Source organism: Phalacrocorax carbo, chromosome 2, assembly GCF_963921805.1.
Source record: "Phalacrocorax carbo chromosome 2, bPhaCar2.1, whole genome shotgun sequence".
Taxonomy (NCBI): domain Eukaryota; kingdom Metazoa; phylum Chordata; class Aves; order Suliformes; family Phalacrocoracidae; genus Phalacrocorax; species Phalacrocorax carbo.
Window position 1 is genome coordinate 131,530,787 of NC_087514.1, and position 22,319 is coordinate 131,553,105.

Genomic DNA, 22,319 nt, shown 5'->3' on the forward strand with positions numbered 1-22,319 from the left:
TCATTTTCACTTAGCAAGGCAAATCTTGACAACATACTAACCATGTTTTTTTCCTCAGCACCCACTTCTGAAGACATTTTCATTCCTTACCAGAGAATAACAAAACGTGGTATGCAATATGAATAATAACTTATCCCAGCTAAAACACAGGGTGGAATGCAAAGAAGAAAGAAAAATAATTTGTGGTCTGATATTTTTTCTGTAGTGATGCGTTTGTACTCTACTATTTTCCCATACTTTTCCTGTAACATTTTTCTTTGTGTTCATACATTACAAATGTTACAGGAAATGAAGGAAGCATAGCAGAAATGGTGAATAAGATTTGCTTCTCTGTATATATGATTAGAATTGGAGCAGAACATAAACATGGATTAAACAAGCAGAAAGCAGAAAATAGTAAACCTTACCCAGCATTATGCAAGCTAATACAAAACATTTCATAATGCAGAGTTGATAAAAACATTGTTATCTTTTTCTGCGCTAAATTCTTATGCTGGAATAATCAGCTGTTACAAAGTCAGCGTAAATCAGTGGCAATCGGGCCTTAAATCCGGGGTGGCTCTGCTGAAATCAGGGCTGGTACTTCAGATTAACACCATGGTAACTGAGATCAGAATCTGATCCACAGTCTTAGCTCATATTATTCCAGGAGGAGTAAATCTTCTTAAGTACCTGGAATTTTTTTTGCCTGATTTTGTGGGCTCCCTCCAATATTCCAGCCACTCTTCCTTTCACCTCTGGTTACATGGCGGTTATTCCCATCAACAAGACACAATAGGTATGCTGAAAAGCGGCAGACTGGAGCAGCAGTTAAAATTGCTTTTGCAAATATATCCAGTGCCTTCAGGAAGATTACTGAGCGAAGTACCTGAAAAGCTGGAAAAGCCTCCATATACTTCTGAATGCACATATTCATTTGGAGCTGATTGCTGTTCCTCTGGTGCCCTGTAAATCCTTGAGGAATGCAGTTGAGGTCTGGGATCTTCCGCAAAGGGATTTGGAGAGGTTGTGAACAGAAAAATGGAGGATTTGTCTGACTTTTATAAATTTGACAGTTCTAGTGTATTTTTACAGAGAAATTTTTAGTCATACATATGTTAATAAAACTATGCAGCTCGAGATAATCCTCCATGAGCTAACCAGTCCTATTAGCCATGGTTGTATTCAGTATTCACAAGTTTTCATCAGAAAATTTGGATCAATAATTTTCAGGTTAGAGGCTTGTTCATGAGCTCTTTACTATTTATTGTTTGTGATTGCTCACGTAGCCTGTCTTTGCTTCCTTACTGGGTAAGGTCATGAAGGCAGGAGAATGGTAAGTACAAATTATGAATAATGAATTTCTGGGCTCATGCAGAGCCCATGGCCATAAATCTCCACAAAAAGGAGTCACATTGACATAACGCAGCTCATATTCAAGATGCACAGGTGGGTCTTGAGACCAAACTGAGCGGGGAGGTAGATACTCCAGGAGGGAGAGCTGCTCTGCAGGGAGATCTGGATAGGCTGGAAGAGTGGGCCAGCAAGAACCTTATGAAGTTCAACAAGAACAAGTGTAAGGTCATGCACCTGGGAAAACATAATCTGGGAGTGCAGCACAGACTGGGATCCACCTGGCTGGAGAGCAGCTCTGTGGAAAGGGACCTGGGGGTCCTGGTGGACAGGAAGCTCAACATGAGTGAACAGTGTGCTGCTGCGGCCAAGGCGGCCAACAGGATGCTGGGTTGCATCAAAAAGGGCATCACCAGCAGAGATAAAGGAGTCATTATCCCACTCTACTCAGCGCTTGTCAGGCCACACCTGGAGTACTGTGTACAGTTCTGGTCTCTGCTATACAAAAAGGATGTGGACAGGCTGGAAGGGGTCCAGAGAAGGGCCACCAAGATGATCAAAGGACTGGGAAGCTGCCATATGAGGATAGGCTGAGAGAACTGGGTTCATTCAGCCTTGAGAAAAGGAGGCTCAGAGGGGATCTCATCACCATGTACCAGTACTTAAGGGGTAGTTACAAAGAAGATGGAGACTCCCTTTTTACACGGAGTCACATGGAGAGGACAAGGGGGAATGGACACAAGTTGCTCTTGGGGAGATTCCGATTGGACACCAGAGGGAAATTTTTCACACTGAGGACGGTCAACCACTGGGATAATCTCCCCAGGGAAGCGGTTGACTCGGCCACATTGGACACCTTCAAGAGTCGTCTGGACAGGGTGCTGGGCCATCTTGTCTAGACTGCGCTCTTCCTAGAAAGGTTGGACTAGATGATCCCTGAGGTCCCTTCCAACCCGGGATTCTGTGATTTTTTCACTTCATGCCTTCTGTGTCCTATACCGAATTATCTCCTTGGCTTTTTGGTAGAATGGGTTAATTTAATCCTTATTAATCCAGACACAGTACTGAGTGTGATTCAAAGATGGGGGGCAATCCAAATGCTTAGCTTTAAGGCCCTCCTATGTCCTCTAGGTTCCTAGTCCACCTGAGCTATCCATGTAGTCAGAAGCACTAGTTGAAGAGTAGATTACAAACACCTTTAGAAAAATATTTGTAAGTAAGTATTCTGATAATGCTGAGTGAAATGATTTATCGTTTTTTGGTATCAAACTAATTGTTGTTGCAGGTCTAAGGACATTTGCTCTGTGGACTGTAGACTCCATGAATTTAATATAGATGCACAAATGATGGTTTAGGTAAAACTTTTGCTAGAATAGTATTTCTTATACTGTGTACTTCTCACTGTTTCTGAAGGGTCAGTTTTCCAGTCATGACAGTGAAACAAACCAATAAGTGCTGGTAACGAATCTCAGACACAAGAAGTCTGGTATTTTTTTGACAAAGTAGAGTGCATTTTGGGATGGACAATGATGATTTGCAAATGTATTCCTGTTTTGGCAAAACTGTCACTGGGAGAGAGGCTTCAGGTTCAGAGCAGAATTTCTGGACAAAATGTGAGAGAAAGAGAAGCCAGAGCACCCAGTAATCTGAAGGGCTTTCCTGGCACCTTAGAGAGGTGGGGGCTCCCATATCTCAAACATATGGGGCTGTTTCTTAGTCTCTCCTATGCAGACAGTTCCACTTCACACAAATGACTGAGGATGTCCTCAAGCAGGACACCAAATCTAAGATGTGATTATGAGAGAGTATCTGAATTGGTAGTCCCTCATGGCATTACTTGCAGGCATGGAAAGAGGGAGAAGAGAGGAAGTTGACTTCTGCCTGAAGTGGAGTTAGAATATTTTTGAAAATGTTTACTTTCTCCAGATGAGAGAGGCATTTTTTACCCATCACGAGTGATGGAGAGGGACCATGGAAACAGGCTGTGACCTGTAAGTTGACATGAATTTGTGTCAATAGCATACTGACAGAAATCAAAACATATTGATGCGAGAACCAGTTCTTCTCCCTCTTGCATTATAAGGTGCTGCACTGAAACAAGGAGCTGCTGCCTCTCTGTTTTGTGGCTTTTCTGCAATGTATTTCTGAGTATTTCAGGCTACCTTTCATTCTTCTTTAGGAGAATATAGATGCTCTGCTGCATTTCTGTGTAGGCTAAGTGTAAATACAGACCTCACTTCTGTGGACCATTTCACCCTTGCCAGAGGAAAAAATAGTTATTTGTCTTCTTCTGACTTAGATATAGCTTATTGTTTAGGTTTTAAAAATAGGGCTAAGTGAGAGAAAACCTGTTGGTAGAGTTTTGTTATTCAGTGCTCTGTAGAGCTTGGGCTTTTGTTTAAAGATTTTTTCTTTTCTGGATTGAATATTTTAAAATTGAGTTTGACTAATGACCTTTCAGAAAAGTCAGACCATTTGTCATCTTGAATGAGAGAATGTAGCTGGTTGTAGTCAATTTTATTTAGAGATTTTTTTTGTTCCCATGCTGCTTACAGAAACCAGGTCATTTGTATCTCAGTCCCTTGAGGAGAAAACAGTAAACACACTTTTGATCACTTACTAATATGACTATCTTCCTGAGATTCAGATGCTGATCTGCTTGGCATATAACTGTATGTGTACGTTTGTGTTTCCTCTGACAGAATGGAATATGCTCGCTGTACTGACTACTACCCAATATGAGCCCAAGAAATAGCGAAGATTTATTGCACAAAATCATTTGTGGAAATGCTGCCTTTCTACAGAGATACCCAAGACATTTTTCTTCTTGTTCTTATTGTTGCAGACAATTTGCATAATTGTTGTTATCACATCTGATATACCCCACCGTACGTCACTTTGTATGTGGTTTGTGCTACAGAGACAGATGAAATGGTAGAAGCTAAAATTCTGTGGAATATTAAAGTTGTTGCACATGTATTATTTGACCTTGGATTACTGTGATTTTTTAAAAAAGGGCCAGCAAGGCTTGGTATGTAGTGGATAAAGCACTAGCTTTTCTCTTCGAGTATTTTTATTAGAAATTTGGATCATGGTTCAAATCACAACTAGAGACCTAAATGAAATGAGTCTGTGTTTTCTTCTGAGTCCCCCAATGGACAATAATCCAGATCATAAAATATACCACTTAAACTTTGGCAGTCTTCTGTTCTCAGGAAGCTTTATTGCTTTGTATTACCTTAACTCAAAGATAGTCCTTCCAGGACTCAGTTCAAGCTGAGGTTATTCGAAGAACAAAGTTTGTATTTCTAACTAAAGCTGGTCTGTGGATAACTGTAAGCTCTAATAGGGTCGCAAAGCAAACTCACATACCTTTCTGTGCTATCTTAATGAAATTTAGCTGTTTGGCATGAACGTGTCTCAGATCATTCCCTCTCTGTCTCCAACATGGAGCCAGAAGGAGGTGGGGAGACCTGAGGAAAATGATTCTCTGAATCCCTAGAGCCAGAAGCCTTCTGACATCATCACTGATGGCTCAGATATTTTAAAGGAATTCAGCTCAATTTGAGATCGATGCATGCAAAAGGTCACACTTGACAGCCTATATTTTTTGATCCTTACACCTCTCCTTCTTACCTGTATGTCTACGGGTCACATTGTGGCAGCCTGCCCTGTGCCTGAAGGGTGACCTGTGTGGTTTGCGTGCTGCCTCCTGGCAGTGCAGCAGCCCCTGAGCCACGGGACGCATGCTGAGGCCAGCTGCTCTGCAGTAATGGGAGCATAAGTGGCTAGAGTTCTTCTGGATTTACATGATGTAACTGGAGCCTTACTTTAGCCCTCCGTGTCGTGCACTGGCTGCATTTGATGTCATGAATGCGAGCTATTTTTCATGCTTTGATAATAAAAGCGGTGCCTGGCTTCAAAGGAAATCTGGCTTGGAACATCCTGTAGCATCTCAGAGACAAATGTGTTATCAATATAGACACCTTTTCCTAATGATTGATCTAAGGCATAGTAGTCCTTCCAAAACAAAAGGCACGAATGCACTGTGAATTAAAATCTGACATCTTTCCACACACACTAGAAATAAGGGAAAAAGGTTCATGGGAATGTCATCATTATGAATGGATCCCATCCAGGTGAAATTCCTTCTGGTTATTTTAAATGTAACAAGAACTGACATTAGTAGCATTTTTTTTACCCTGAAGGTGAAACACTTTTCGAACTGTAGCTCAAAACCAGCTCTCAGTTACACAAGTGTAAATCTGTGCCAAATAACTCCAGTGAGGCCAGTGGAGTTGTTGGGGATTTACACGGGTGTAATTCTGAGCAGAGTTTGACCCTTTGTGGATATAGATATGCACTCAATTTATTACACTATTACACTGCAAGCAGGTGTGCAGGGACATCCACTGGGGAAAGAAAAATATAAGTCCCAACTACAGGTCACTTCATATCCCTTTCCTCAGGCTTGCTGTATTTCCAAATCAAAACTCACAGGCAGAACAAATCAACTCGAACTACTGGGTAATAACCACTCAAGGCCATTCAGTTTCAGTCCTCTGCAAGGCAAAGGGATGTGTCATTTCCCTTAGTATCTTCTTTTGCACTCTCTCCCTTCCCCAGGATCAGGGGCTGGGGGCTTCTCCCTTACCTTGATCAGGGCTGTGATGGCAGGAACTGGGTAGCTCTTTTTATGCCGGGCTGTCATGGCATGTTGCTATATATACACGTGTAAGTGAATGGCTATAACTGTGGATGTATACACAGGGGGGTGTTGTGCTTGTGATGGTACCTTTGATAATCTAAAATCAGTTGTATGCATGTAACTATCTGGATGGGTCCTGACTGAGAGAGATACACCACAGACCCAGGGCTGTAGAGCAGGGCTCTTGATATTGATATTGATTCTAGATTGTGGGCTGCCACAGTGGCTACATAACAGTATTTCTAGGAGCAAGTGCTTTACGTGGAATGATGGGGTGAATTGTAGGAAAATAACATATGGAGACCTAAACCGGAGTTTGACCAGCATGCCTGGGTTAAAATCCCTGGAGCCAAAATGTATGTAAAAAAGGCCCAGCAAATGTTTAATGAGTGTAAGCGATCCAAATTTTGGCTTTCTGCTTCCATTGAAAACATGGCATCTCCAGAACTTCATAGCACCTTTCTTAAACCCTGGGTTTAAATGAAAGTAAGATATTTTATGTCCTGACTCATCATCATTCATGTTTTTGGTCATGCCCCTTCTTTATGGTATAGTTGACCCCTGGCAGATCATCCTGTCTGGCTCTCACCTCTGCCCACCATGTGTCAGGAAGGCATTCCTTCCTTACAGTCCCACAGTTTTGAGGCCATTACATTTCTGCCTTGGACAGCCAGTAGGTCTCACCCAGCTATCAAAATGAGGGAAAAAATCCTTGCAAATTTCCCTTTCCATGCCTTGTTTAACCCTGAAACCTCAGCTTATGTGGCTGAGGCACAACACTGCCAAACAAATCTAGTGACCTTTGCTTGGGGTAAATCCCTTCCTTGCCTTCCTACCAGTGTGCAATTGTCACTCAGACTCTTCCTTCTTGAGATTAGCACTCTTTGGTCAGGAATCTAGCTTTTCATAGTGTTAGATATCACCATAGCTCTCAGAATAAAACATAGCATTTAATGACCTAAAATGTGAATGATGATGACTCCCCAGATCAATGCTGGCTAGATGGATGTGCATATGGCAATCAGTTTTGAAACTTTGGCCCCTGACAGTTGGAAGTGACCTTTTATGCTTTCTGGCTTTGAGAGAAGATCATAATTTACTGCACCAGCTTTTACTCTTCTGGGGCAACTGGTGTCGCCTTGCTCATGAGATGTTGGGCAAAGCTGGGAGAGGGCTACGTGCCCACACTACTGGCTGGAAGCCAGAAGTCCAAAATGAATTCCATGGGATTGTCAAGCAACATGAAGTTTCCTTCTAAAACAATTAAAATTTCGTAATTTTTTTTTTCAATATCTTCTTTGCAAGTTTTTAGAATAAGAATCACATTTTAGGTATTAAAAATCAGTAAAAAATCTGAAAATTGTTCACCTTTGTACAGAACTGGCTTAGATGTTTTTTGCCCGGATGGGTGAAATATCCAATGCCTCCCACTTCCCATGTACGTAGAGCAGACTTCACTAGCTGTTTTGTCAGCTCAACAAGCTAAAAGAAGTACTCTGGTGCCCAGGCAAAAACTGTCAAATTTGCCCACAAATCAGGTCAGTCTTGTACCAAGGTAGTTAAAAATTATCGATCCACTAAACCGAAATCTTCCCTAAGTAAATTACAGGCAACTTTTTAGTGTCATGAGTTATCCAGATCTATTGTCTTTAAACCTTTGTAAGAGGAGGCAGATGGTGTACAAGTCATCTTCTACCAAACATGCATATTTTCTACAGGTGTGGAGCTAGAGCTGGTTATAAAAGAGATACTGATTATTTAAAGCAGAAAATACATTTTAATTATTTTTAAAAAAATAGTCAGTTTTCCAAAAAATTAACAAAGCAGTTCAGGATTTTCACCCATCTTCCCGACAACTTGGTAGAGATTTGTTGTTTACTATTTAGCTTTTCATGTTCAGTTTTCTCTCTTTTGTCCTATTCTGTCCCTTGCGCTTCCTCTCTTCTGCTGTTTTTCAGAAGACTGGGGAGAAAAAAACTAATGAAGGAAAGAAAAAAAGAATAGAAAAATTAAAGAAAAAGCTAAAAGAAGGAAGGAAGGAAGAAAAGAAGGAAGGAAGGAAGGAAGAAAGAAAAGAAGGAAACAAGCAAACAAGGAAGGGAGGAAGGTAAAAATCAACCTTTTGAGACACATCCATGAAAACTATTTGAAAAATCTAGCTTTTATTTTGTTTTTTTTTCCTTCTCTCTTTTCATTGTGGCCTTCTGGGGAAAGGGGGGCTGAGTTTCTTTCCTGAGAGCAGACAACAGATCAGAGGTGCTGCTTTCACACAGCAAGTCCCAGTTGAGGGCAACTCATCTGTCACAACTGCCAACACATGAGCAGAGTGACTTGGGAAGAGCTATGGATGACCAGGGACTGGGCAGGGGCTTTTAATGACTGCTGGCAGGAGGCTGCTAGTATGAAAAATCATTTAAGGTTAGAAACCAAGAGGTGTCAGGGTGTTTCATAAAAATTCTGCTGCCCATGCAGAGAGAGGATGGACTTCTGACTGTTTTAGGCCAAAGCAACATATGATACTGATAGTTCAGGTATATGCATAGTCTTTTCTAGACCTTGCAAAACCATATCCCACGTCAAAGGTTACAGTTTGGCTTACTTTGGAAAACAGCTTTCTCACTACAAACTCCTGCCCCATGCAGGGCTGCCAAAGGTGGTTTAATTGATTCGGAGATTCACTGGAAGAGCAACAAAATGCAAAGATGCTGAAGCCAGGGCACAGCATCAGGCAAGAAAAACTGTTGGGCTCCTCCACAAGCGAGTGAAAGCCAAGATCTTAAGACAGAAGGAGCTGTTCCCTTGGAGAAAGAGTGTGAAGGTTGGAAGTGTGCTCCGCTGCCGTGGCTTGCTGACAACTCCATCAGCACAATGATATGCACTTGTCTCCTGTAAATATCTCTCAGGAAGCTCATGTGAAAGTGCCTTGGCAGCCCTCAATTCTTTCATCCCAACACCTTCTCTGTGTGGCTGACACAGGGTTGAAGCTAACACATCAATGGCACACACTAACTAATACCTGCATCTGACTTCATGTGTTTGGTTTACAGGTTTCACTACAGATTTTATTAGTCTGTGATTCAAATCCCAACCCTGCCACAGCTGCCAGGTTGTCCAGATGCTTAGAAATGATAATACATTAGAAATACTTTATGCTAAAGCTCTTTAGTATCATGTGAGGATAGAGGCCTTCAAGCTGGAACACTGTGCCACATGTGCTTTTACCTTGAGCGTGTTGTGGGATATTTGCCTAAAACATTTTATTTTATTTTATTTGGTCTCAAAGGTTGGAGAGAGACTCAGAACCTGGAGCATTTCCCTTCAGTTCTTCTTGGAGCACTTCATGCTTCTAAATATAAACACCAGAAGGCTTGCTAGACCCATTGTGTAAAGCAGGATACTGGGGCTGACTGTTGCAGTCTTAGAAAATGAGATGGATTCGTCTTGTGTGTCTGACAGAGCTCTACTCCAGCCATGCCTAGATGCAGTATATCAAGCCACTGCCTACATAGGAGCCATTTTTAAGACTTCTGTTAAATACAAGGCAAACCCTGCACCAGTAGCATTCACCCATGGGTATGGCATTGCTTGGTACAGCACAGCTAAAGTTGCCTAAGGAACTCTGCAGGTTTCTCTTGAAAAATATTTCTGGAGAGTTTTATATTCAGAAGGGTATTGTTTACACCAGATTCTTCCCCCAGCTATCAGACTTGTACAAATCACACTTATTTCACATCCTTGGGTACAAAAGAAATACAGAGAGTGTAAAACCAGGCCTGTGTTGCAAAGGAGTTTTATCAACACATAGTACAGATAGACGTCTCCTTATTAATAGAGTTATAAAGCTCTGCAAGACAGGGAAGGGGTTAAGGCACCAGCAGCTGGGGAGCAGCTGGTGGGCTGGGAGGAAGAGTACAGAAGTGGGACTTAAAGCAAGGCTGCTAGGGTACCTCTGAGGTGTTTGGGGCAGATCCATCAGAGCACAGCTGGCACCGACTGCGGGTCAGTCCTGGATGGAGCGAAGGTGCTACTTAGCAGGGCTGAGGTGGGAAGTGGTGCCCAGGAGCCTAGTTGTGGGGTCTTTGTCAGTGCACATAAAATAGCAGACCTGAGGGAGCAGCTGGGAGGGTGAAGATGGCAGAGCTGATGCTTTTTATCATGCAACAGCAGTGTTTGTTTTTTAGGCTTGAGAAAAAGTGCTAGTACACCTATTATTGTTGATACCATTTCAGTGTGATGTCTAAGACTTTGGGGGATTTGGACAAGAGAGTTTGTACTTTGTATTCCTTGTGCATTCCCTGAATTCTTGGGAAGGACATGTCTGTTTCCAAGGCATTAATTTCAAAATTTATGTGGCTCTGTCACCACCAGCAGTGGCTCCTAAACTCTTTTTTTTTATGACAGTGATAGTCTCAGCTGCTGTCAGGCTGGTGGTCCTGTTGAGGTTTGCAGCCCATTGTCCACAAGCCTGTTGTCAGGCTCAGGACAAAGGCAATCTCTTAACACCTCAAAGCCCCTTAGAAGCCACTTAGCAAATCTAGATATTCTATAAATCCTCTGCTAGCTCTAATTTAAGTTTTTTGTGGTTGCAGTTCCCTAGCCGTGTTCAGCTACCTGCAATGTGTGTGAAGAGACACAAGCTCCAGGACCATTTCTTACAAGAAACGCATCTCTTGTTCTTGGGCAGGTTACTCAGGCTGGAGGGCTTTCTTCAGGTTACTTATTTCTACTTTCCTCCACTGCAATGGGCTCTGCTTCTGACTGGTGAATAGGTAGTGTGAGACCACTTGAGAACTACTTTTCCATCTTGAAAGCCGACTACTACACATTTTGGTAACTTAGTCCCTGCTTCAGGGTATTTCTGGACAAATCCAGTTGCAGTGCCCATCCATGTATGAAGAAACTTATGGTTCAGCCAAAGTCTCTGCTCCTTGCTACAGCTCTGTCTTTTCTAGAGCACTTGAGGTGTAAGCACATAAACATGCAAAAAGCAGTACATGGTGCAGAAAACAAAAGGGTCTTCAAAGAAATGGCTTCTGCAGTCTATTTTAGGTTAGAAAAGAGCTGAGCCTCCAATTCCAGTAAATTGCTCACTGATGTTTCTGTTTTTATTATATATTTATATATTTTTCAGAAACAGAGATCCCCCTGAAAGTTTTAAAAGAAGCTCTGTCAATTCGTTATATCAAGTCATCAGGTGATTAAGTTTTCTAGTGAGAAGGTTCATGGGGACTGGTCTGGTAAACCCCAGTCTATTTGGAAATGGACAGGTGAGGAAAGCCACGCGTAGCACAGCCTGGGACCATGGTGTTCCTCATGGATAACACAGATTGTTACCTCTGGGACTTCTCACAATGTTGAGTGCTGTAAGGATTGCAGCGTTTGGCCATTAATGGCTAGTGTTGTGCGTTTAAAAATTGCAGAGCCTCCATTTGAGCTTCCTTAATAAAATGTTTGAGTTTCGTTAAACAGAGGATGCTTTCCAAGGAATACAGAGCGCAGAGTATCTCTTCCAGCCAGGCTGGAGGGCTGTGCTGGGATGGGGCTGGTGGTGCAGGAGACCAGCTGCAAGGATTCGGGGCTCATAAACAACCTTCACCTTTGGAATCCAGGCACATCTCATCAGAAGCAGCAAGTATGGAGTCCAGGCTTCAGCCTTGCTGTGTGCAGGGGATTTGAACATGGAGACTGAAGCTGGAATCAAACGTTATGCCAAGCACTTCTCCAGTACTTAGTGGTAGGAAAATGTTGCTTGTATCATTATGAAGTGCCTGTACACTTTCGAAAGGGGTTGGTTGAGAAAGAAACCAGAGGACACTAAACACAGGTTTATATAAAGTCTTTCCCTGAGTTAAGAGATGTCAGATTTAAATTGTCATTGTGTATACTCCTAAACACGAGAGAAAATAGCCTTTGGGTTAAATTTTGTTGCAGCTCCAGGGGAGGAGCAGCTCTCAGGTGAATGGGCTTTTGGGGGGACAACAGCTGGGCATGGCATGACGCTAAGGTGACTGGCCAAGCTGTGCTGCTCTGGAGTAGAACTTTGTTTTGCTGTCATCATGCCACAGCTCCTGTGGGCACCGTTAATGTAGAGTAGGCAGCTGTCTGTGTGCATTGGCGCCTTCTCCTGCACAGCCCTTCCCGCCTGCAGGTGTGAGCAGGTAGTGGGCAGCAAGCAGCTGCCAGCTGTTCCTCTGTGTGCCCAAGGATGGCAGCCAGGCAGGCTGCTGCCCTGGCAGCAGGCACAGAGTTGATCCCCTATTACACTGCCCTGGGTTGTGGGCTCACAGTGGGGCAGGGAACACCGACCAAACCAGGGTGTTGGTGTACAGATGATTACAGTTGAAGAAAATATAAGTAGTTAACCTAAACTCCATAAAGTCACCCACATTCCACTTAGAAAATATTCAAGACCAAAATACACTGCAGAAATGCACTTAACCACCTGAATCCATAGGGGGAAGAAGCAGTAGGTACTTAGGATTGTCCTGCTGAAGGCACAGTTTTCAGGGTCAGATAGGATTACTCAGTTTATGTCCAATTTCTCCTTGTAGCCCTGTTTACCCTGCTTCTGATTTGAGCTGTATTAAAGGTAAAACCAGACTATCAATGAACATGCAGTGTTTGTCATACAATCTGGCTCTATTTCTTTTGCAGTTCAGCACAGGAAATAATGAATATTTCTGAGGTAATGGGTTTTTTTGTTTGCAGGATTGCTGTTAAAATATAACATATTTTATGGATCTGATTTTTGTGTAAGAAGATTTTTATTATACTTGGTTATGAAGTTTTTCATGTTTTGTTCTCTGCCCTGTGTTCTCCAGCTCCTCTTTAAGAGAAGGTGATACCCCAGCCTATTCATCTGCTCATCTGCCAGGTCACCTGCAATAACTGCGGAACCTGCTGGCCATTTTTAACTTCTCTAGACAGAGCAGACACGCTCTCAGACCTGAGCTCTTAAACCTCTGAAAACTGATAGATGTGCAGAGAAGGAAAAACAGTTCAGGGAAGAAAATCTGTAGGGTGTGTTCAAACATTTAGCCTTGTTCAATGTTCCAGCTCACCAAACACATGCCTCGTTTGGAGCCAGCCAGTTGCTCAGGTTTTAATGAGGGGAAGGAAGAGGGAGCTGATGGTGCTGCTGCATGGCATGAAGCCCCAGAAGGGAAGGGAAGGGAGGGGAAGGGGAAGGAAGGGAAGGGAAGGGAAGACAGAACAGTGGTGAGGGTGAAGCCAAAGAGCTGGAGTTACTGCAGAGCAGGGACACAGGGTGCATGCCCATAGAGAAGCCAGCTTTGTTAGTTTTACTGTGTCTTTTTCCATTTTTACACAGAAAAGGCTGGTGCATTATGGGGAAAAGGACTGTAGGAGTAAGACAAGAAAAATTATCAAGCCAGAGTTGAAACAGTCACTTTAAAAAAAATCTTTAGAGGAAAGAAAAAAGTGTCAAGATGAAGATTCTGTTCAATGCTGAGTGGCCATTTTTCTGTGACTGTATCAAAACTTAATTAGCTCCTGTAGAAGCTTTGGTATTGATGCAAGGTAATGAGAAAGCGTAAGACATAAACTTAGAATATTTGTAAAAATGCTATTAAAGATTTCTCTTTTCAAGAAGTGACAGATTAACTAACAAAATAATCCATTTTATTGGACAAATTGGTTAGAGAAGTATGGTGTCTGGCTTACCTCCAACACCAATAATACTATTAACAGCAACCATGGAATTGATGCCAAACTAAAAGGAGAACAGTCTGAGCTCCAAGTGACAGAAGTGGCCTTCTGCCAGGAAAGGTAAGTATGAATGCATGAGGAACATTTTCTTCTTGTTTTTGTATTTACATTTGACATTAAGAAGCCACCTAAGGGCTATTAACGTCTGAGGTCATATAAATCTAAACAGGTAAAGGACAGGACAGGTTTTAAAGGCATTTCCCAGCAATTCATCTTGAACACACAGCTACCAAGTATTCTCAATCTTTGAGTACAGCACCACAAAATAAATTACCGTTCCACATTTTTATTAGCCTTTCATTAGAAATAAAATCCAAAATGTTTGACAAACCATATTTTTAAAAGTTTCTGAGGGTAGGTTTCAGGCAAGAGGGATTTTTGTTTAGTTTTTAAAAGGGCTAGGATTTGAGCGCTCCAAGGCATTCACATTTTTAGCACTGAAGATCCTGCTCCCCTCCTGTTGAGGCTTTTTTTTTTTATTTTCCACATATACCAGAGATCTCAGTAGGGCTTTTTCTTATGGAGGGTGTTAGTCAGGGTGAGGAAAGGAGGTGAAATCCAGCCATGAATAATAAATGTTTGGGAAACAGGTGAGAAATCACTTTTGCCCAATGGCTGAAACTTCACCAGTGTACTTAACACCATAGATCAGATCTTCAGCTGCCATAAGTTGACTCCTGTGGAGCTACTTTACTTCACACCAGCTGAGGATCTGGCCCCATATGTCTGATTTTTAGTGGTGACTCTAGTCCAGTCTGAGAACAAATTACAGAGTGTATTGAATGGCTACTTTCCAGAGGCTAGCTGGACCAGTCCAACAGGAGAGGCCCAGCCTGCCTCTGATCTCACTTCTTCAAACTAAAGACTATGAAAATAGTCATGGATGTGGGAAATGATTATATCGTGATGCATGTATATACTTCTAATCCCCAATAGCCTCTGCTTGTCATTTCACTATAAATACCTTTTCTGGAGTGACCATTCTTACACGGAAATTTCTGAAACCAGTTCATGATTCTGGCATTGAGGGATTTTTTTCTTTCCAGACACAGTGTTTTTGCTCCCCACTTTTTACTTTCATTGGACTGGATGTAACAGAAAATTTCAGGAGACACTTTTTCAAGGAGGAACTGCGCTAAATATAGTTCTTAAAAGAAGTGTGCTAAGCATCTGTCCAGTCATCCACCTACCTGTCCTATCTTCCCAGAAAGACTTTTTAAATTAGGTTTTTTAATTAATAATTTTTTTTTTCTTATTGGTATAAAGTTCATTCTGGAACTCTATTATACATGTAGAAATAGTAGAAATTTGTGAACAAGGGTAAAGAAGATTAGTTCTGATGAACTAAGAAATCTTAGGATATGTTGCTTAAAAGCTTAGGTCCCAGGCTCACTTTAAAAATACTGATGCAGATTCTGCAATGTTGTGGCTCTATGTCTTCGCATTGACAAGACCCCTAAGCGACCTGTATCTGTGCAGAGTGCTTGTGACATTTGAGGGTAAGGCAAACGTTGATGCACTAGAGCAGCTCTGGGGTTTCATAGGGATCTCTCAACCTGGGCAGGAAGAACTACATCCATTACTGCAGACAGGATGCTTGTGCCCATGTTAGGAGGCTCAACCCACAACTGGGAGAGAAGGAGACTAGCAGGAGAAAACTGGTGTGAGCCAACTGAGCTGTCAGCTGTGTGTCTGACTGTCTCTGGGACTAATGACATGAAAATCCTGGCAAATCTGCAATTGAGGAACAAATACCTGCACACAAAATCCATATATTCAACTCAGATATTGGTGTATGTGGAATTCAGATACTTAAATACCCAAACCCTCAGAGATGAGCTGAAGCCCACTCCTGGTGACAGATCAGGCCAAATCTGCAAGCTGCTAGGGAAACATCTTCCACTACTAATTGCAATCACTTTTATGGGTTGGTCAAAATATTTCTTTTCAGATGTTGATAAAAAGGTTGTTGAAAACAGAATACTGACAACTTAACCTCATCAACAAATGGGACTTTTTGTGAAGACCCATTGTTCAAAATGCTCTATTCGATGCACAGGCAACATAATGAATTTCAATGGGATAACAGAACAGTGGTCATTGTTTCTATCATAAAGCCATTCAACCCATAACAAAAACAAACAAACAAACAAAAAAATCAACCCTAAAATCTGTTTAACTATAGCAAGCCCTTTTAACTAAATCCTTGCTTAGTAAGTAGGCAACTCTGCCCTCAATATTTTCATGTTCTAAGCAGGATCAGAGGTGTTGGTGCCAGAAGTCAACATACTATGGGCGTGCCTGGCTTTATTCTGACTGAATCAGAAAGCAGGAAGTGCAAAGGATCACACAGGCTTTCATTGCGCTTTCCAGCCTTCTTGGATGGAAGCATCAGAAAGTTTGGATTGGATCTGGGTTATAATGGCACTCCCAAATGCTTTTCCAGCCCAAGTCCAGTGTCCAAACCATCTGAGGTTTGCCCATTGCTAATATGCTTGATCTGATCTAATCTGTTTTTTTTTTTTTTAAACAGGGATTAATTGCATTTCTTTGTTCTTTGGTGACTTGATGCTAATCACATGCAGCACACTCCTTAGGATCAGTTACATGAATGCCTGAATTGCTACCTTAGATGATGAAAAACATCTGGGAGAGGAAGAGTAGGAAAGGGAAAAGGAAAAAACAGGCAGATGGCTGTATCTAGGGGCCTTAGCTGTTGCGGCAGGAGCACTTGTAAAATGGCTCTGTGGGTTCCTCTCTCTGCTCAGGACTTGTGTTTTTCTGCCTTATGCCTGCAGTTCTGGTGTGGCAAGGTTCCTGAAGCCTAAAATAACCCAAAGCTCTGGATTTTTGGAGCTAAACCTGGGTGGTTGGCAAGTTTACGCTCAAACCTTATTAATTCTGTTGCAGGAGATTTTCTGCATATCTTAGCACTGACAAAATCCCTAAGCACCCCACAGCTGTGCAGAGGGCTTGTGACATTTTAAGCTTAAGGCAAATGCAGAAAAAGAAAGCAAGAGAGACTGTAGTTTCAGTATTAGGAGAATGGAAACTGGGGCCAGGATGATGCTGTGAAGTCCACTCCTGCCCTCTAGGCTGGGCTGTTCAACGCGCAGGTGATGTATGTGCTGTTAAACATAGAGGCAGTGTCCATCAAGTTGTGACACCCACAAATTGAACCACAGTTTGGACATATACAAGAAACAGGCCTTTAATGTTGTCAAGAGACCTCAATATAGCCCCTAACTGAGCGGTGCTGACATAACTTCAGCTTTTTATTGAACCTAGCTTTCTCAGTGGCTAAGGGAAATGGCTTTCAACATTTTTCTGAATATGGATCTGTAATGGTTTTCCAGGGTGTCCACAGAGAGAACTAAAGCCTGTGCATGACAGAACGGCTTTTCATATGCTGCCTTAAAAGTGGCCCATCTATGCCCAGGGGTCCACTGACTCTCAGATGGAATACCTTCAGTCTAGGGGAAATCCTGGTACTAGTAAAGCCAATGACAAAATTATGAGTTTCATAGTAGCCAGAGCTGAAACCTCAGCAACCCTTGTGGTGTTCAAGGAAAAAAGAAAATGTTTCATTTCGTGACTGGATGGGAGGCTCAGCAATGTAGACAGATTGTCTTGCAGCAGTGCCAAAAATATCACCTGTGTTTTACAGTAATAAGTAAAGGGAGTCCAACAGCCCCATCTCTGAAGAGCAGCAGATTAATCCAGGAGTTAAACTTAGATCATCTTCATAACCATGAACAGCATCAGCTCAGCTGGCTGGGCATGGACTGCTTTAAAGGGATGTTGTGGGAAAATCAAAGTACCCTTCATACAACTGTCAGTTAAAAGGCTAACAAAATGTCCAACATTGCCCAGTGTCTAAAATCTAAACCAGGATTGATCAGTTTTTACGGTATTTAAAATGAATGTTATAATCATGTCCAGAGTCTGCCTTACTTGCAAGTGTATTGGCTGTCTGAAACAGTCTGGTTGACACGCCTTATTTCATGTATGCCCTTGAGTATGCAACATATTTAAATCACACTGTGCCTGGTTAAGTATATGTTTTTCCATACGTTACTTTAGTGGAAAACTAAACTGAGACTTACCTGCAAGGAGCAGCATTTCAGGATGTCAGCATATTCATACTGACTGCTGCTCTTGCGTAGGTCAGCAGGAATGAGCACTTAGGAAAACTCTCTTAAGGTAAGCTCTGGTATAAAGTGTGTATAACAGCATTTATTTAACTCCCAGAGGAGTTTATGTGGCTTGATTAATACCAGCAAATTGTTTTAAGATCTTTGGTTGAAAGATGCTACAAAACTGTACAGAGGGTGGCTTGTGGCTCTTGCTAGGATTTCAGAGCTGAGAGATCTCTCCAGGATTTGGGTTGAGCTGTGGAGCAGGGTGAAACACAAATGCACAAGTGGGTTTGAACAGGTATAAACTCATGACCTGTGTCCTCTGCTCATGTTGCAGGTTGTCCCTCAGGCTCAAGGCTGACATGCTGAGCTCAGAGGATGAAGGTGCTGGTCCTGCAGGGTCCCAACCTGCCTGTATGAAGGAAATCTGTGCCAGCTCTTCTCCCCACCAGACACCTTTGCAACTCAGGTTGACGTTGGCATTTTTTGACTTCTGAGCAAGCATAGGTATGGTCTGGAGGACTGGTGCAGACTGCTCTGCTCAGCTGGGGAGACCTGCCTGCCCCAGGTCCCCAGCGTAGCTGGCTCTGAGGGAACAGTGGGTATGGGGGGAATACAGCAAGAAGTGCTCATTCCCTGAGCACCCAGGAGCATTTTGCTTCCCCTTTCCTTGTCTTTGATATTCCGGCAGGCAACGAAGCTTCACAGCACCCTTTTGCTGCAGCCTGCACATGAATACAGTACACCCCACAGAAATACCAAATCAAATATGTGAAAGGCCAGTTATTAACTTTGTGATATTTTGCAATTAATCAGATCCAATGCTTTTACGGTCTGCTTAAAAGCCAAGCAAAGCTAAACATTTAATTGAGACTGGCCAGAGGAAGGGAAAACATCAGAAGCAAATAGCTGCAAATGAAAAATTGCTTATGTTGGAGCTTCTCTATTTTCTTGCCTGAGACTTTTCAGTTAAATCGGCAAATTTTCTCTCAGGCATTTTCCTAGAGCATTGCTTTCCCTATAGCAAAGGTTTGGATTACCCAGAGATGATAGATTCACTAGGTCCTTTACAAGTGAAAGCTTGGAGTAGGTTTAAAAATAAGTTAATATCTAGATTAAAACAACAACAACCATTCCTATCAACTCTGAGCACTGTTAAATGACTGAGAAATTGGGACGGCATGACAGGCCAGCTGAACTGGCATTTCTCAAAACATAAAAAACAAGAAGGGAAGTGCCTGATCTAAAAACCTGTACAGATGGTTCTGCATTAGCTTCTTTCTTACTGAATTAATTAAGGAGCTCTTTTTGCCTTCTAGTAGCAGGCACCGCATACGAGTGCTTTATAAGGCTCTCAAGATTCTCTACCTCAAGACATCTCTAAATGCTGACACAATGGTAAAGAATGGTGCTTGAGAAGGTTGTGTTGTTTGATTTTGTATCCACCCTGGAAATACTTGGACTCCTGTTGGCAGAATGAGGGATCATTGGAAGATCAGACTGAAATAAACCTTCTAAATGTTGCCCATGGGCTTAATTCTGTGGGTTAACAAAACCAAAACTAATGGCCTGTGAAGGTTATCCATTTACAGTAGCCACAGATCCATACAGTATCAGAGACAGACCTGAAGGTGTTCCTTGTTCATATGGACAAGTACTCAATGGCCAGAGACCTCTTTCTTTACTTTGGGACCTTTCAAACACACACCTTATTCAGAAAATAGTTTGCATTTCTACAGAACAGAAGATTAGCTGCAGATCTATGATCAGCAATTTTCTTTAACCACTGTGTAAACAGGAAAGTTCCCTTAATTAGGGGTACAATATATGGTGGCAGAGAATTTTGCTATCTAGCAAAGTTTCTGAATTGTCAAACTGATACTTGATAAGTCCCAGTGGATTTCAAACTTTGAATTTATAGGATATGCTGCTCTTTACCTAAATCTCGTAAAACAGGCTAATACGCAGCACCTAGGGGAACATGAAAAGCAGCCTAGCCATAAATATTTGAGCTACATTGGAAATTGTACACCAGAGGCAAGCAAGCAGGAACTCCCCAATTCAAGAGATGAGTGAAGCTAGTAAATGCGAAGCGGGGGACGGCGTGATGCCAGAAGGCGTCTCCCATTCCACATCCAGTGGGAATGAGATAACAATTACTTCAAAAAAGCCCACTCCCTATCACTGTCTCTTCAGCTCCACTCACCATGTTAAACTTTAAGGGATGATTAGTTTGAAATTCAAACTCCCAGTTGGCTGGGAGGAATTCTAACCTGATAAATCTAAGAGAACAGCAAGGACCCTGTGCAAAGCTTTGCTTTTGTAATTCTTGGGATGTTAATCTCATGTTCTTTCATATTGCAAGGAGCAAATACCAGTGACTTGTTCCTGATTATGCTGTATTTTCCTAGGATAAGAAGTCCTTTTGCTTGTGAAGAACGATACGTTAATCAATGGAAACCACTATTTGGGATGATCTGCAATGACAAAAGACTTACTGCTTTTCATTCTCCAGAAATCTGGGCAACATTTGAGGGGCTGTGCCAGTCATCAGAGGCAGCAGAATATGCTCCCTGAGTGCAATGGGAGGCTGTTTTGGAAAAAGTCTTGGAAGGTCACCTGAGTGTGTTGTGTCCTGTCCTGAAGGCTGATCCAGCTTGTCATACACTCAATGGAGAGACTCTCCTTAATTTTTGACTGGAAGCCCAAATCACTTTGTTTAAAGATAACAAGGAAACCATTAAGCAAACACACCAAAGCAAAATAAATAATTTCAGCCAGGAAAATAGTACACTTTTTAAAGTTTTTATGTCCTTTGTAATGTCGCTGACAAATGTCTTATGCTTGACTTACCTTATCGTCTTTTATTTTTAATTAACAGCCTGGTTAGCTTAGAGATGATATATGTTTCCTTATTATTTAGGACATATTTTCTGTGTCATATATGGAATTTTTGGATGTTTTTCCCAATGAATGTGAAGTTGCCATCACCTCTGTGGTTTCAGGCTGGTCATAGTTAGGATTTTTCAGGCCACCGGCCAACATCTTACTTTTGGCAAGAAACAGACAACTGGGCTCATAAATTATATTAATAAATATTTAGTGTACTCATATGTGTGGCTTTCTAAATAAAGAGGAGGAAAACTGAGACCTGAGGAAACCTGGTAATTCTGGGGGAAGAATAATTTATTTTGTCAGGAAGAAAAACCTTCTACAAAATCTGTAAAGATATAATTTACTCCTGACATTTAAAACAAATACTGTTTTTGTACAAGTATAATGCAAATGAAACTACTTCCAGAAAATTAGTATGGACTTTGACCACCAGACGTTCTTGAAATATTGAACACTGAAAGTATTCAGCAATAGTGAACAGCATAGGAGAGCATGATTTATTATGCGGAGTGAGACTATCTAATCATACAGATCCCATTCTCAAGGGTGGGCAGTGGTCTATTTCTGCACATGGTCCTTCTCTGTTAAAAGGGAAAATGGGCTGTAGTAGTGACAGTGGCTTGAGGTTGGTGGGAATAATGCATGGCCCTTCTTCAGGCAGGACACCACCAAGGAAAGAAACTTCCCCAGGCTTCTCCTGTCAGCTCAGCCTAGCCAGGCTCTGCTCACTGTACTCAGGTCAACTTTCTTGGCTCCTGCAGAAAATGCAATAACTTTAACTTTCTAACTTTTTGAGGTATTTATTTATTTCTTATTGTGCTGATAAAAAGATGTTGTTCTGCATTTTCCTGCCTTGGGTTTTTTCTTTCTGTCTTTTTTTTTTTTTGTGCAGAAACAGTTTTGAGTTAACGTACATCTTTCCTGCAGCTTTGCTAACAGAATTATTACAGTGAATAATAACAATATGAACAACAGCAGCACACAGCTGCTAATAAATTACTTGCTGTGTTTGGACCAATCTAGCTCCTGAAAAATGCCAAGTATCATCTAAGAAAGATATAATATCTTCATACAATGATAGAAGGGTTTCGTTGGAAGGGACCTTTAAAGATCACCTAGTCCAACCCCCCATGCCATGGGCAGGGACATCTTTCACTGATCAGGTTGCTCAAAGCTCCATCCAAACTGACCTTAATTTCTTCTCAACCTCAGGTCTGGTTTTGGTTTGGCCTTTATGAGAAGGCTTATACCACCTCCCCAGAAGGACTAAGCTCTCTACAGTGCTGGTTGTTCAGTCTGTACTCTTTTGGTTGCCTTTGTGGCATACTACAAAATTTTACAGATTGGAGACAGGAATGACAATTATGCCCAAAGCAGGTTTTTTCTTTACAGTTTGAACATCATCTCAGTTTTAAGTTCAATCTAGTTTTCATGAGGCCCGCAAGAAATCTCTCCTCTTATCTTCTCATTAAAATTTCCTATTTCATAATATGATTACATTACATTTCCTATTTCCC